Source organism: Phyllobates terribilis, unplaced genomic scaffold, assembly GCF_046119375.1.
Source record: "Phyllobates terribilis strain yellow unplaced genomic scaffold, ASM4611937v1 Scaffold_10__3_contigs__length_209671492, whole genome shotgun sequence".
Taxonomy (NCBI): Eukaryota; Metazoa; Chordata; class Amphibia; order Anura; family Dendrobatidae; genus Phyllobates; species Phyllobates terribilis.
Window position 1 is genome coordinate 119,583,337 of NW_027362770.1, and position 15,224 is coordinate 119,598,560.

Here is a 15,224-nt window from a genome sequence, read left to right on the forward strand (position 1 = left end):
GTTTACTCAGACAGTAGGCCCACCATTTTGACAGCACGGGGGGTGGTCAATGTACGCCATGGGAGGGTGCCCATTCGCATAATAAATATCGGGGAGAGGGAAGTGTACCTGCCCCGGTATGCCACGCTAGCCAAATTATATACCACTAATCAAAATTCTATACAATCTGTGGAACCCTTGCCTCCATCTCACCCGGAGGAAGGTAACGGCTCTAAGAAAGACATGGAGGACTGGTGTCAGCAACTACATTTGGGTACTGATTCCACTCCCTCACATCAGAAACAAGGAGTCTATCGGGTGGTTCAAGAGTATGAGAGAGTGTTTAGTAAACACCCGTTAGACTTCGGGCGAGTCAAGGGGGTAGAACACCGCATCCCCACAGGAGATCATCCTCCCATAAAAGAGAGGTATCGACCCGTACCCCCTGCACATTACCAACACGTCAAGGGGATGCTTAGAGACATGAAGGAGGCTGGGGTAATCCGGGATAGCTGTAGCCCCTGGGCAGCCCCACTAGTTTTAGTCAAAAAGAAAGACAACACCATGAGGATGTGTGTAGATTACCGGAAAATCAACCGTATCACACACAAGGATGCGTACCCCTTACCAAGGATAGAGGAGTCATTGGCTGCTTTAAGATCTGCTAACTTCTTCTCTACCTTGGATCTCACTAGCGGGTACTGGCAGGTTCCTGTAGCAGAGGCGGACCGGGAGAAGACCGCATTCACCACCCCGATGGGACTTAGCGAGTTCACCTGCATGCCGTTCGGACTCTGCAACGCCCCAGGAAGCTTCCAACGATTAATGGAGTGCTGTCTGGGCCACAGAAACTTCGAGACGGTCCTGTTGTACCTGGACGATGTCATCGTATACTCCAAAACTTATGAGGACCACCTGAAACACCTGGCGGAGGTGTTCGAAGCTCTGGCGAGTTACGGCCTAAAGGTGAAACCCTCCAAGTGTCACCTCCTGAAACCAAAGGTGCAATACCTGGGACACGTGGTGAGCGCTGACGGTTTGGCTCCCGACCCCGATAAGATCACCGCAATTAAGGGATGGCCAAGCCCCTCCAGCGTAAAAGAAGTGCGGCAGTTCCTAGGGTTGGTAGGCTACTACCGAAGGTTTATTCCCGGTTTCACCAAAAAGGCAGCGCCGATGCAGGACCTCCTGATAGGCCAGTCCCGGAAGGCCAAGAACCAGAAGCCGCCCTTCAAATGGGAAGAGCTAGAAGAAGAGTCCTTCCGCCAGCTGAAGATGGCCCTCACGGGGGATGAAATCTTGGCGTACCCAGACTATAGCCAGCCCTTCATCCTCTACACCGACGCCAGTAACATCGGGCTGGGAGCCGTACTATCCCAGATTCAGCAGGGGAGAGAACGAGTGATCTCCTATGCCAGCCGAAAACTGCGACCCACCGAAAGGAACCCCGAGAATTACAGCTCATTTAAGCTAGAGTTCCTGGCCGTGGTATGGGCAGTCACCGAGCGCTTTAGGCATTACCTCGCTTCTTCCCGGTTCACCGTATACACGGATAACAACCCGTTGATACACCTGGACACGGCAAGACTCGGTGCCCTGGAGCAGAGGTGGATGGCCCGTCTGTCCAACTACGAGTTCACAATCAAATACCGGGCAGGACGCTCCAATACTAACGCGGATGCCCTGTCCAGGATGCCCAACCTGCCGGACGAAGGAGAAGATCCGGAGGGACTGGAAGAAGTTGAACTCCCTGCGTTCCACCGTCATGGGACTATCCAGTATTCCCACCGGGTAAGGGGTAAACAGGCTGCTACGTTGAACCCCTTACCCCACTACAACTGGGCGGAAACGCAAGACAGCGACCCTGCCGTCCGACTGGTGAAGGAGATGCTGACTCGGCCGGAGGCTCGACTTGAACCAGACGCTCCGGAGGAAGCCAAACAACTATGGGCGGAGAAGAGTCGACTATTCCTTTACAAGGGGAAGTTGTGCCGCAGAATGGTCAACTCCCGGACGCATGAACTACTCTGGCAAGTAGTGGTGCCACGAAGAGACGCAGCCATGGTGATGGAGGCATACCACGACGGAGCTGGACACTTCGGGTGGAAAAAGCTGGAGTTCCTGCTGCGCGAGCGGTTCCACTGGGTAGGCATGAGGGGAACCATCGAGAAGTGGTGCAGAGACTGTGGCCCGTGCAATCTGAGAAGGAAGGACCGGGCCAGCCAGAAGACTCCCCTGCAGTCCATCGTCACCCGGCAACCGTTGGAACTGGTAGCCTTGGATCATGTAAAACTGACCCCAAGCAGAAGTGGCTACGTCTACGCGTTAACCATCGTGGATCATTACTCCCGGTTCTTGGTTGTCGTCCCCGTCAAGGACTTAACGGCTCAAACAGCAGCTAGAGCCTTCCAGCAGCACTTCTGCCGTCCACACGGGTACCCGGACCAAGTGCTGACGGACCAGGGACCTGCCTTTGAAGCGGAGGTCTTCCAGGAATTCTGCAATCTGTATGGCTGCCGGAAGATAAGGACGACACCCTACCATCCGCAAACTAATGGACTTTGTGAAAAAATGAACCAGGTGGTAATGGATCTTCTAAAAACATTGCCCCTGGAAGAACGCAGTCTGTGGCCTGAGAAGTTGCCCGATCTGGTGGACCTATACAACCACATCCCGGTAGGTTCCACCAACTGTACCCCGGCTTACCTAATGAGGGCGAGACCTGGTAAGTTACCTGTTGACCTGGAAATGGGAGTCCTGACACCTGAGGACACTTCACCAGAAACAGACTGGGACACAGAGAGGCAGCAGCAGTACCGGAGAGTACAAGAGAGCGTGGAGCGAAGTCTCTGTCAGGCTAGGGAAAGACAAGAGAAGACTTACAACCAGTATGCTCCCGCTGTTCCCCTGGTACCCGGAGAGCAGGTCTTGAAGAGGAAAAGACGGCTCCACAAGTTGGATGACCAGTGGGAGGAGGACCCGTACACCGTACTGCCCTCAAGCCACGAGAACCCGAAGGTCTGTACCATCAGTAAAGACGGAGGGGAAACCACAGCCATTGTATCCCGGGACCACCTGAAGAAGTGTCCCGAACAACTGAGGAACCCTGAAGAGGAACAAGAAGACCATCGACCCGTGGGAGAAAGGGAAGATATGGTTAGTACCGTGCTCGGGGACTTCCCTCGGTCTTGGACTCAAGTCAATGGTGCAGTTGTGGTACCCGTACTCACCTTCCTCCAACCATCATCCCAAGAACCTACGGAGCAACGGGTAGAGCTGGAAGAACAGCCGGTCCAGGAGGCAGAAGACTCCACACGAGTAGAACAGGAGAATCAACCCTCTGCTTATAGTGAGCCTGCCGTACCCCTAGTGAGACAAAGAGCCGGTAGACAGCTGCCCAGTTTACCCTTGACAGCTCCTACACCCTGTAGTTCAGGGCCAGACAGTCAGCTCCGTAGGTCCACTAGGGCCACTAGAGGCCAGTTACCCGCACGTTGGAGAATTTAAAGTGTATAAATTGTTTTATTTATGTTTTTCTGTGTCTTGTTGCTTGTGTATAATTTTGTGTTTCTAGTTATTTTTAGGAAACCTTGGTGGATTTACCGGGAATCCTTGTATATAGTTGGAGCGTAACCCAGGATGGACTAGAGACTGTTAAGGACTCGGGGTAGGACAGACCCCTACCTGGTTACGTCTCCCTGTGTTGGTGAAATGGACACCTTTGCTTTTCTTCAGAGACTGCACCCGGTTGCGGACACGCCGTAACCATCTTATGTGTTTTTCTTATTGTGTTGTTATTGTTATACTTTGTTATGTTTTTCTAAATGTGTTTAGTCCTGGAGTACTAAATTTCACTAGGGGGGAATGTGGCACCCCAGGGGTCTGGTTTTCCACAGTAATGTAATGTTATGTCTGAGAGCAGGTGGGAGGTCCTTTGGTCAGGGATCCTGTGCATGCCACACCTCCTGCCCAGTCTGGGGAGGGGAAGAACTTCCCCTGTATAAACCCGGGGCTGAGGCAGGGAGAGACAGACAAGAAGCAGCATAGGAAACAGCAGGCTTACAAGGAGTCAGGGGCTGGCAGCTGCAGAGCTTGCCCTGACTAAGAAGATTCTTTACCGGACCCGGAGTCCGAGGCTGTGGGGACTAACTCCTACCCAGCAGCAGAATCCGTCAGGCAGGGGATTTCAGGTCCCCTGGCCCAGAAGCCCGAAGGCACGGTCACACGCGTGGGACCAGCACCGCCATCGTGGAGCGGAAGCCATTAGAAGGCCCCGAGTCACCGGCCATACGGGTGAGCACCACACGGTACACTCAGGGACGTGGGCTACTTACATCAGCTTCTAGCAAGGTAGCCAGAAGAGTACAGTCAGTTTGGGAGGCCTACAACTCCGCCTGGCCAGGGGAGATCCCATCTGCTCAAAGACTGACCAGGCCCCGTTTGCTAGCAAGTACTCCGGGAGGGTCTGTCGTTGTTACCAGTAAAGACCCTGAACTACACCGTACCGTCTCTGAGTGGTTCCTGCTACCCCCATCATCCACGTCGGCTGCCCTGAGGCCATACCCCTCCCGTTGGGGGTTATACTATCACGCTGCACAATCCTACCACCGGCCTCAGTGGTCTGCCCTGCAGCAGCAGCTCCCTGGCTGCTCTCAACGGGTAGCGTAGTCATCAACTATTTACTACTAATAGACTGCCGTCTAGTTTGACTCCCTGGGCACGGACCGGGTCACCGCCACGAGACTACAACCCTCCACTGATCCGGCTCCGGGTAGGCTCCCGCGTGCGCAGCGCAGCGCGACACAGGCCCAGGGGCGCGTCAGTAGCGTCACTAAACTAATTAGCAATTAGAAATGAATTGTCTATCCTAAGGGCAGGCCATGAATATTATTGGCTTTGAAAGCCCATTTGATGAAATTGCAATGTCAATTCAGGCCATAAAAATTACACTGTTAAGCCAAAGCTTAAAGGGAATCTATTAGCAGGTTTTTGCTATGTAATCTGAGGACAGCATGATGTAGGGGTTAAAACACTGAATTCAATGATGTGTCACTTATTAAGATGTGTGCTGTCATTTACTTACAATGAAGGTTTTATCACTAAGACGTTATCATTGCTGGGACTAGCTGCCTTGTGCCAAGCCATCCGACTCCGCACCCTCCTGTGATAAGCAGCTCACGTCAATATAAACTGTACACTGAGAGCCAGGTGTGGGCTGGGTTAGCTTTCTGAGCTCTGCTTCATGCTACATCTAAAAACTCACAACTGCTGCACCCAGTAAACTAAGTGATACATCACTTGAATCAGGGTCTCTTTTCCAACATTATGCTGCTCTCAGATGAGGTAGCAAAAACCTGGTGACAGATTCCCTTTAAATAGTCACTACCACTTCGACAAACTTTGCATAAATCAATAGTATAAGAGAATATTATAACATTTTTAATATATCCAATAGGAGAGATATACTTCTTTCTCCACTTATGAACCATTTCTTCTCTTCCCTTGGCTCCAATACATATCATTCTCTTAAAATGCATTTGTCAATAGGATCAACCCTCCTGTTGATATGGGCATGTAGCTCATAGGAAGTTGAATCAAATGATACCTTGATATCTGCAATCTGATGAATGGTTCCCACACATTTTTCTTATGCAAATGAGCTGAAAAGATCTCTGTTGCCAGATTAATTTGCTTCCATAGATGGTTTCAGCTAATTTGCATATAATAAAAATGTGGATTTAAAGGGAACCATTCATCAGATTGCAGATATCAAGGTATCATCGGATTCAACTTTCCATGACCTGCCTGTCCATATAGACGTCTTACTACGGACAAATGACAGAGTACCACCCTTAACTATCTGCAACAGTGCCAAAAACAATGGATGAAGGGGTAATGCGCATACACGGCCATCACTGTATTCAAATAGGAAAATCCCTTTTCAGATGAGCAAGGCCCACATTTTCTCTTTGTTACAATGTTTGGTGCATCAGCTGTAGAGGACATGCTAAGGAATGAGAAGGAGAGTACATATAACAATACCTTCTGTCATATTATGTGTATAGACCGTGGAGATGTAATAGAAAGCAATGACAGTATGTAAAGAAACAATAACACTCTATTCCACTTTCTACTTTTATCATGTCTCATAAGCAACATGTGAAAAGAAAATAATATATAGATTTATTCTATACAACGACATCTCTACCCCGGACTTAATAATATTCTACATTGCTATCAACTAATACATATATTTAACCCCTTAGTGATGAGTCAATTTTAACTTTAATATGGTAATTACTCAAGAACTCTTCAATGTGTCCCAGTGATTCTCACAATGTTTTTTCCGTGACACATTGTACTTTATGTTAGTGAGATATTTAGGTTGATATGTTTTGGGTTTATTTGTGAAAATATCTGAATTTTCGCCAAAATTTTGAAAAATTCGCAATTTTCAAAGTTTCAATCTTTATATCCTTAAATCAGTTAGTCATGCTGTACAAAATAATTAATAAATAACATTTCCCGTAGGCCTACGGTACAGCTGCATAATTTTTCAAACCAAATTTTATTTTGTTAGGATGTTCAAGGGGTTAAAAATTTAGTAGCATTTTCTCATTTTATGAGAAAAATGTACAAAACCTGTTTCTTTAGGGACCTATTCAGATTTCAATGGACTTGCAGGGCCTATATATTGGAAACTTCCTAAAAGTGATACAGTTTTAAAAACAGCACCCCTCAAATATTTCAAAACTGCTGTCAAGAAATTTTTTAATCCTTCAGGTGCTACCCAGAAATTAATGCAAAGTCGAATGAAAAAAAAAAAAAAAAAATTTTACTCTAAAATGTTGCTTTAGCCCCAATTTTTTCATTTTTACTGGAATAGCACAGGAAAATGGACCCCATAATGTGTTACCTAGTTTCTTCTGAGAGCACTGATATCCCACATGTGGTCAGAAACCTCTGTTTGGACAAACGGTAGGACTCGAAAGGGAAGAAGCAATATTTAAATTTTTGAACACAAATTTGGCTGAAATAGATTGCAAGTGCCATGTCGCATTTGCACAACCCCTAAGGTGATCAAACAGCATAAAACCCCCACAAGTGTCCCCATTTTGGAAACTACATCCATCAAGGATTTTGTCCAGGCATATAGTGAGCATTTTGAACTCAATTGTACTACACAGAATTTGATAACATTAGGTCATCATATTAAAAATGTTCATATTTTTCAAGAAAATGTTGCTTTAGCCCCAAATTTTTACTTTTACAAGAGGTAACAAAAAAAGTGGACCACTCAGTTTGTTACCCACTTTCTTATGAGAATGGCGATACCCCACATGCAGTCAAAAAGTTCTGTTTGAACACACGGCAGGGCTCAGAAGGGGGCGGAGCACCACTTTAATTTTGGAACACAAATTTTGCTGAAAAACATTGCGGGTACCATGTCACATTTGCAAGCCCACGAATAGCAGAAAACTCCCACAAGTGACCCCATTTTGGATGCTAGAACAATTAAAAGATTCATCTGGACAGTTGTTACATTTTTGACATGTTTTTTATTATTTTTCTTTACGGTGTTCACCATATGGAATAAATAACATTCCAGCTTTATAGGTTGGGTCACTCCATTTGCAGTGATACCAATTATCAGTACTTTTTTTTTGTTTATCCTTGTTTTATCACAAAAGCTGCATTTTTACTGGCGAAATAGCTTTTCCTCATTTTTGCAAGCTTTTTTTTTTTTTTTACATATGTTATTTAACTTTTTTCTCTTTTCCACTAAGTCTCCCTGTGGGGCACATATAATTTTTACTCTGATCATTGGTCTTATGCACTGCAGTACTTGTGTACTGCAGTGCCTGAGACCTGTCAGTGATCCTGCCATAGGGGATCTTTAACCCCCTTTTAACCATCGTGATTGATAGCGGTATTTACGGCGTTAATTGGCTCCAAAAGTGGCCGAGGTCAATACCGCAGGGTGCCAGCTGTCATGTACAGGGTATGTGCACACGGTGTGGATTTGCTGCGGTTTTGACGCTGCATAATTTCTGCACCATTTCTCCACCTAATATGCAAATTAGGTTACTTGTGGTTTTTGGTGCGGCTTTTACATGCGGTTTTGTCACATGCGTTTTTGATGCGTTTTTTTATGCATGCATTTTTCATGTCTTCATGTTGAAATTAGAGAATAGTTTTTTTAAACAAACTTTATTGATCATCATGTAGCATGCGCTGTGGAAACCGCACAAAACACACATGCGGTTTTTACGCATGCGGATTTTCCTCATCTAATGCACGTCTATGGAGAAAAAGACATGCTGTGGATCTGAAAAATGCGCCTCATGTCAGTTTCCGCAGGTGATTGCAGGTGCACAAAAACGCATAGTGGGTATGGGATTTCTTTAAATCCCATCCACTATGCTGTAACATCTGGACGTTGCGGTTTTGACGCTGCATAAAAACGCAGCGTCAAAACCGCAGCAAATCCGCACAATGTGCACATACCCTCACAGGAATTGTGCCCACGGGGCAGGTGCTACACACATATTCCCGATTACCGTTTTAAAACATCAATGAGGTAATAAGGCTCCTTAACAGCCACTGTTTTAAAGTGTATCGGAGGTCATTAAGGGGTTAAAAGTACCTGGGTCAATTGGCTTCCTGTTAAGTTGGCCTTTGCATGATCGCCTGCGGTAGGGAGTTATATTGCAGAACCCTCAAGAGACAAATACCAACACCAATGAATATATTCTGTGTAAACACTGGAAAATAACCACACTACATGGATATAACATAATAAGAATGAATGGAAGTTACTCCATGTCACTGCAGACTTGTGAATCCTCATATTGCACACATTGTGCACTGTAAGGATCATCGAGTGCCAGTGGGGCGACCGAGTATACAAGAATGCGATACGCGTACTTCCAGCCACATTAGGATTAGATGTGTGCACCCTCCCTCAATGCAAAAGAATTGAGCAAGGCCATGACTTGCAGTCAAATGGCCGCTTTGTCTTGTGGCCGGCACTGGAATATCCTCAAAGCGCGCGCTGTGCACAATGTGAGGATTCACAAGTCTGTAGTCACACAGAGTGACTGCACACTTTTGTGATAAACATGGAAAACCCTGTAAGACAAAAAGGGCCAATTCATCAAAGCTTTGAAAAGTCGCAAAATTTTTGGGCAACGTGAAGTTGTGGAAAAATGTTGCAACTTTTAGAGTGTTCACCCTAGTTTAAATCAACCCAAAATAGGATAAACTGCAAAGGATTTGGGGCGGGAAGAAGCGTGGCTTTCCAACCTGACCAATTCATTAACAGTTCCAGCATTTTATACACTAGATATGCTACTTCAGTCCTCGGCTCTAGTATCATTTTGACGTGGCACACAAAGGCACATGCTACTGAAAAGATGCGCTGCAGCATGCGTTACGCCAGTCTTAATAGATTTGCCACAAAGTTTAATTCCTGTCATTAGATTTTCAAGTGGAAGGTTTAGTTTCATGTTCGGAAAGGTGCACTTTTTTGCCAGCCACTTTGAACCCAAGCATCTTCTCCCATCCAATATTAAAGTTCAAAAATAGCAATAGTTTTCCTTATACATTTAGGATTTTCAGTTCTTGTCATCTACAATCCGGGGGTGCAATTGCATTTAACCATAAGATCCATGAGTGGCGCCAGGAAGAGGTGCAGGGATCTTGCGTTAGTAGCACCACTCCAGCATTGAAATAAAAAAAAAATGTAGTGCCTACATGACTTTACCGATATAGCTGTGCTAAATATTTGTTCCTTTAACGTATAATTTCACAATAGCTCTACAGCAAGAACTGGACAACTAGATGACATAGATGAATTTTCTCAACTATCGTCTGTCACGTTATTGCCAGGGACAATGAACACCTACCCTATTCCTTGAGCTAGGGGTACCCTGCGGTATCCTTGTCCTCCGGATTACTCCTGATGGTGTAAACGCTGGGGTCACGTACCTTGCTATGCTCCTTTAACCCCTTCCCGACCCGTGTCACACCGTTTGTGACATGGAAAACAGTTTGTTCCCGACCCATGTCACAGCGTCTGTGACATGGAGGGAAAGAGCCCCTGCAGCGCCTGCCAGCGGGGTCGCTCAGGTGTCACAGTTGCTACTGCAACTGGACATCCTGAAGTCGACCCCCCGGGGGGTGGATTAACCCCCCGTGCCTGGGACCCCTCCGATTGGCTGTTTCATTTTCACTTTTAGTGAAACTGCCAATCGGTATGAATTAAATATTTCACCAATGAAAATTGGTGTAATATTTAAATCTGGGCATTGCCTGATGCTTACAGCATCAGCCATTGGCTGGGGGGAGTGTCACCTCTGTTCCCCCCCTCCCCCCAGATCTGATTGGGGGGCTAGCGTCACATGGATACTAGCCCCAATCAGATATGGAGGGATGGCTGAAACCTCCCAGCACCTTCCCAACCCTAGATCGTCTGCTGTGGACCCCCTGCTGTGGACCCCCTGCTGTGGACCCCCTGCTGTGGACCCCCTGCTGCGGACCCCCTGCTGCGGACCCCCTGCTGCGGACCCCCTGCTGTGGACCCTGTGGATCGCATCTGCTGCCGCCACCGCTGATCAGCGGTAAGTATTGCCGCCACTCCCCCCGACCCCCCCCTCCACCCCCCTCCGCGACCCCCCCGCCCCCCTCTCCACCCCCCCTCCACTTTCATACCTGCACCCCGACCTCCGCTCCCTCTCCCACGTCTTCATCCACCGGCTGCTGCTCTCCTTCTGACAGCCGGTGGACTGTGATCACAGCAGCAGCAGGCTCAGTGTAAATGCCCTGCTCCTGTGATCAAACCCACCATCCCCCAGTCCCAGTGATATCACCCCCCACCTCCCAATAATCACCCCCTCCCCCAGTGTTCACCCCCCCTGTTCCCAGTGTTCACCCCCCCTGTTCCCAGTGTTCACCCCCCCCTGTTCCCAGTGTTCACCCCCCCCTGTTCCCAGTGATCACCCCCCCTGAAAACCCAGTAATCAGCCCCCTGCTCCTGCCAGCTCCTGCTCCCCTTTCTGCCCCAGTAATCACCCCCCGATGCTGCCGGCCTCCTACCCCCCCTTGCTGCTGCCGGCTCCTGCCCCAGTGATCACCCCCCTTGCTGCTGCTTCTGGCTCCTCCATCTCCTCAGCCCCCTCCTACGTCTGACCGCCCCCTACGTCTGACCGCCCCCTACGCCTGACCGCCCCCTACGCCTGACCGCCCCTACGCCTGACCCCCCCTACGCCTGACCGCCCCCTACTCCTGACCGCCCCCTACGCCTGACCGCCCCCTACGCCTGACCGCCCCCTACTCCTGACCGCCCCCTACGCCTGACCGCCCCCTACGCCTGACCGCCCCCACACGTGACTGCAGAAGGTTACACCAAGCACACACACGTACACTCACACTATAATAAAGTTTTGATTTTTTTTTTTTTTTTTACACACGCACAAAGCACACAAAATGTCCCGCCCGTCCCGCTCATCCCAGTCTAGGGCGTACTCAGCTGAGGAGGCTATGTCAGGTTGGTGTGTGTGTGTTGTAGTGTATGAGATTGTGTGTGTGTGTTGTGTGTGTGTGTGTGTGTGGTGTATGCACTACAATATACCACACCGCACACCAACCTGACATGCACTACACAATGGTGTCCGCTAACAAATTGGAACCCTTTGCGTTTGGAGAGTCCCTGTGTGCCCAAACATTGGAGCTCACCAACAAGTGACCCCATTTTGGAAACTAGACCCCCCAAGGCTCCTATATAGATGCATAGTGAGCACTTGGAACCCCCAGGTGCTTCACAAATTGATTGATAAAAATGAAAAAGTGAAAAAAAAAACACTTTTTTATTTTTACGGATTAATTTCCTAAGGACCTGGGGGTCCCAAGTGCTCACTATGCATCTAGATAGGTGCCTTGGGGGGTCTAGTTTCAAAAATGGGGTCACTTGTGGGGGAGCTCCAATGTTTGGGCACACAGCGGCTCTCCAAACGCAACATGGTGTCTTCTAACAATTTGAGCCGACAATTTGTTAGGGGACACCATGTTGCATTTGGAGAGCCGCTGTGTGCCCAAACATTGGAGCTCCCCCACAAGTGACCCCATTTTGGAAACTAGACCCCCCAAGGCACCTATCTAGATGCATAGTGAGCACTTGGAACCCCCAGGTGCTTCACAAATTGATTCATAAAAATGAAAAAGTGGAAAAAAAAACACTTTTTTATTTTTACGGATTAATTTGTGAAGGACCTGGGGGTTTCAAGTGCTCACTATGCATCTAGGTAAGTGCCTTGGGGGGTCTAGTTTCCAAAATGGGGTCACTTGTGGGGGAGCTCCAATGTTTGGGCACACAGCGGCTCTCCAAACGCAACATGGTGTCTTCTAACAATTTGAGTCGACAATTTGTTAGCGGACACCATGTTGCTTTTGGAGAGCCGCTGTGTGCCCAAACATTGGAGCTCCCCCACAAGTGACCCCATTTTGGAAACTAGACCCCCCAAGGCACCTATCTAGATGCATAGTGAGCACTTGGAACCCCCAGGTGCTTCACAAATTGATTCATAAAAATGAAAAAGTGGAAAAAAAAACACTTTTTTGATTTTTACGGATTAATTTGTGAAGGATCTGGGGGTTCCAAGTGCTCACTATGCATCTAGATAGGTGCCTTGTGGGGTATAGTTTCCAAAATGGGGACACTTGTAGGTGAGCTCCAATGTTTGGGCACACAGCGGCTCTCCAAACGGGACATGGTGTCCGCAAACAAATTGAATGGAAAATCGGCTCAAATTGTTAGCGGACACCATGTTGCGTTTGGAGAGCCCCTAATGTGCCTAAAAAGTGGAGCTCCCCCACAAGTGACCCCATTTTGGAAACTAGACCCCCCAAGGCACCTATCTAGATGCATAGTGAGCACTTGGAACCCCCAGGTGCTTCACAAAATGATCTGTGAAAACAAAAAAGTACTTTTTTTTTCACAAAAATTTTCTTTTAGCCTAAATTTTTTAATTTTCACATGGGTAACAGGATAAAATGCATCCTAAAATGTGTTGGTCAATTTCTCCTGAGTACACTGATACCTCATATGTGGTCATAAACCACTGTTTGGGCGCATGGCAGGGCTCAGAAGAGAAGGAGCGCAATTTAACTTTTGGAGCTAATTTTCCATTCAAAAAGTAAAATGGCGCTCCTTCCCTTCTGAGCCCTGCCGTGTGCCCAAACAGTGGTTTATGACCACATATGAGGTATCAGTGTACTCAGGAGAAATTGACCAACAAATTTTAGGAAGCATTTTATCCTGTTACCCATGTGAAAATTAAAAAATTTAGGCTAAAAGAAAATTTTTGTTAGAAAAATAAAAATGTTCATTTTTTTCTTCCATGTGGCTTTAGTTCCTGTGATGCACCTGAAGGGTTAATAATCTTCTTGAATGTAGTTTTGAGTAGCTTGAGGGGTGCAGTTTTTGGAATGGTGTCACTTTTGGGTGTTTTCTGTCATGTACACCCCTCAAAGGGACTTCAAATGTGATGTGGTCACTAAAAAAAATGGCTTTGCAAATTTTGCTGGAAAAAAGAAAATTTGCTGATGAACTTTGAACCCTTCTAACTTCCTACCAAAAATTTTTTTTTTTTTCAAAAATTGTGCTGATGTAAAGTAGACATGTGGGAAATGTTATTTATTAACTATTTTGTGTCACATCACTCTCTAGTTTAGCAGAATAAAAATTCAAAATTTGAAAATTGCAAAATTTTCAAAATTTTTCCCATATTTTTGATTTTTTCACAAATAAACGCAAATATTATCGACCTAAATTTAATACTAACATGAAGCCCAATATGTCACGAAAAAACAATCTCAGAATCGCTAGGATCCGTTGAAGTGTTCCAGAGTTTTTACTTCGTAAAGGGACACTGGTCAGAATTGACAAAAATGCCAAGGTCTTTAGGGTCAAAATAGGCTGGGTCCTGAAGGGGTTAATAACACTTATCTGTTCCCTCCTCTACCTACGGAAATATGGGATAGCACAAACCAGACAGACAGGGGTAAACAGACCTGGATAAAAGAAAACTACAATTATACAAATGCACTCACAAAACAATAGAAACAGTGGGAAACAGGGGAGTTGTAGGTGGGAAAAAAACAAATGGGAGAGGATAGGGAGGAAAATGCACAAACCAAATTCACGCAGAAATCTCCTGAAAATCATTCCAAACGCCTTCTACTAACACTGAACTTCTTCTTCAACTCCAAACCAGGAAGTGGAAAACTATCACTGGCAAAGAAGGAAGCCATGAGGTGGGTTCATTAACTGGCAGGCAGTAACTGTTAGAACTCTCCTGTTAGTATTTTTCTATTTTGTGGTCACGTGACCTGCTGCCTATTTATTCCAGCTCCGCCCTTCTGGCTTTGCTGGACTTCAGTGTTATTTGACTCTCTATCTAGCCAGGTGCTTTTGTACCTATCTCTCTAGTTCGCTTGGTCCTTTGGACCTCAAAGTACTTTTTGTCTGTTTGTCTTTTTGCTCTGCTACAACATCTGCTAGGAGGTGTCCAATTTTGTCCCAGTCCTTAGTTCTTTTAGGGACCTCTCCCTTTATTCTATAGGTCTGCGTTCAGACTAGCTGAGGACGAAGGCGGGTCTGTTCACAAGGAACAGGCCGCCCGCTGTAATGTAGGGAATCAGCTTAGTCTTATTGTAGGGACAGATTCCCTTTCTTTCCTTAGTTCTTGTAGCAGATCATAACAGTAAGTCCAGTCCAAACTAAACTTGGAAAGAAATCCGGGGATCAGTATGGTGTCTGTTCAAGAGTTGGCTCAATGCCTGCAGGGATTGTCTCTAGAGGTGGCCGAGCTCCAGCAACATGTGAGTAGCTGTCCTGGAGCGTATTTTGTGGAACCAAAGGTAGGACTGCCTGATATTTTTGATGGTAAACAACAAGATTTTTTTCCTTTAAAAATGCATGTTTATTATATTTCTGTTTGAGACCCAGGTCCTCTGGGAATGAATCACAGTGCATTGGGTTTATCATGTCACTTTTGCGCAAGGAACCACAGGGGTGGGCCTTTTCTCTCCAACCTAATGATCCGTGTTTTAGATCAGTGGAGGATTTTTTTTCTGCTATGGGGTTATTGTATGACGATCCTGATCGAGTCTCATCTGCTGAGACAGAACTGAGACGTTTGAAGCAGGGGTCAGGTGATGTTGAAAATTATTGTACACACTTCAGA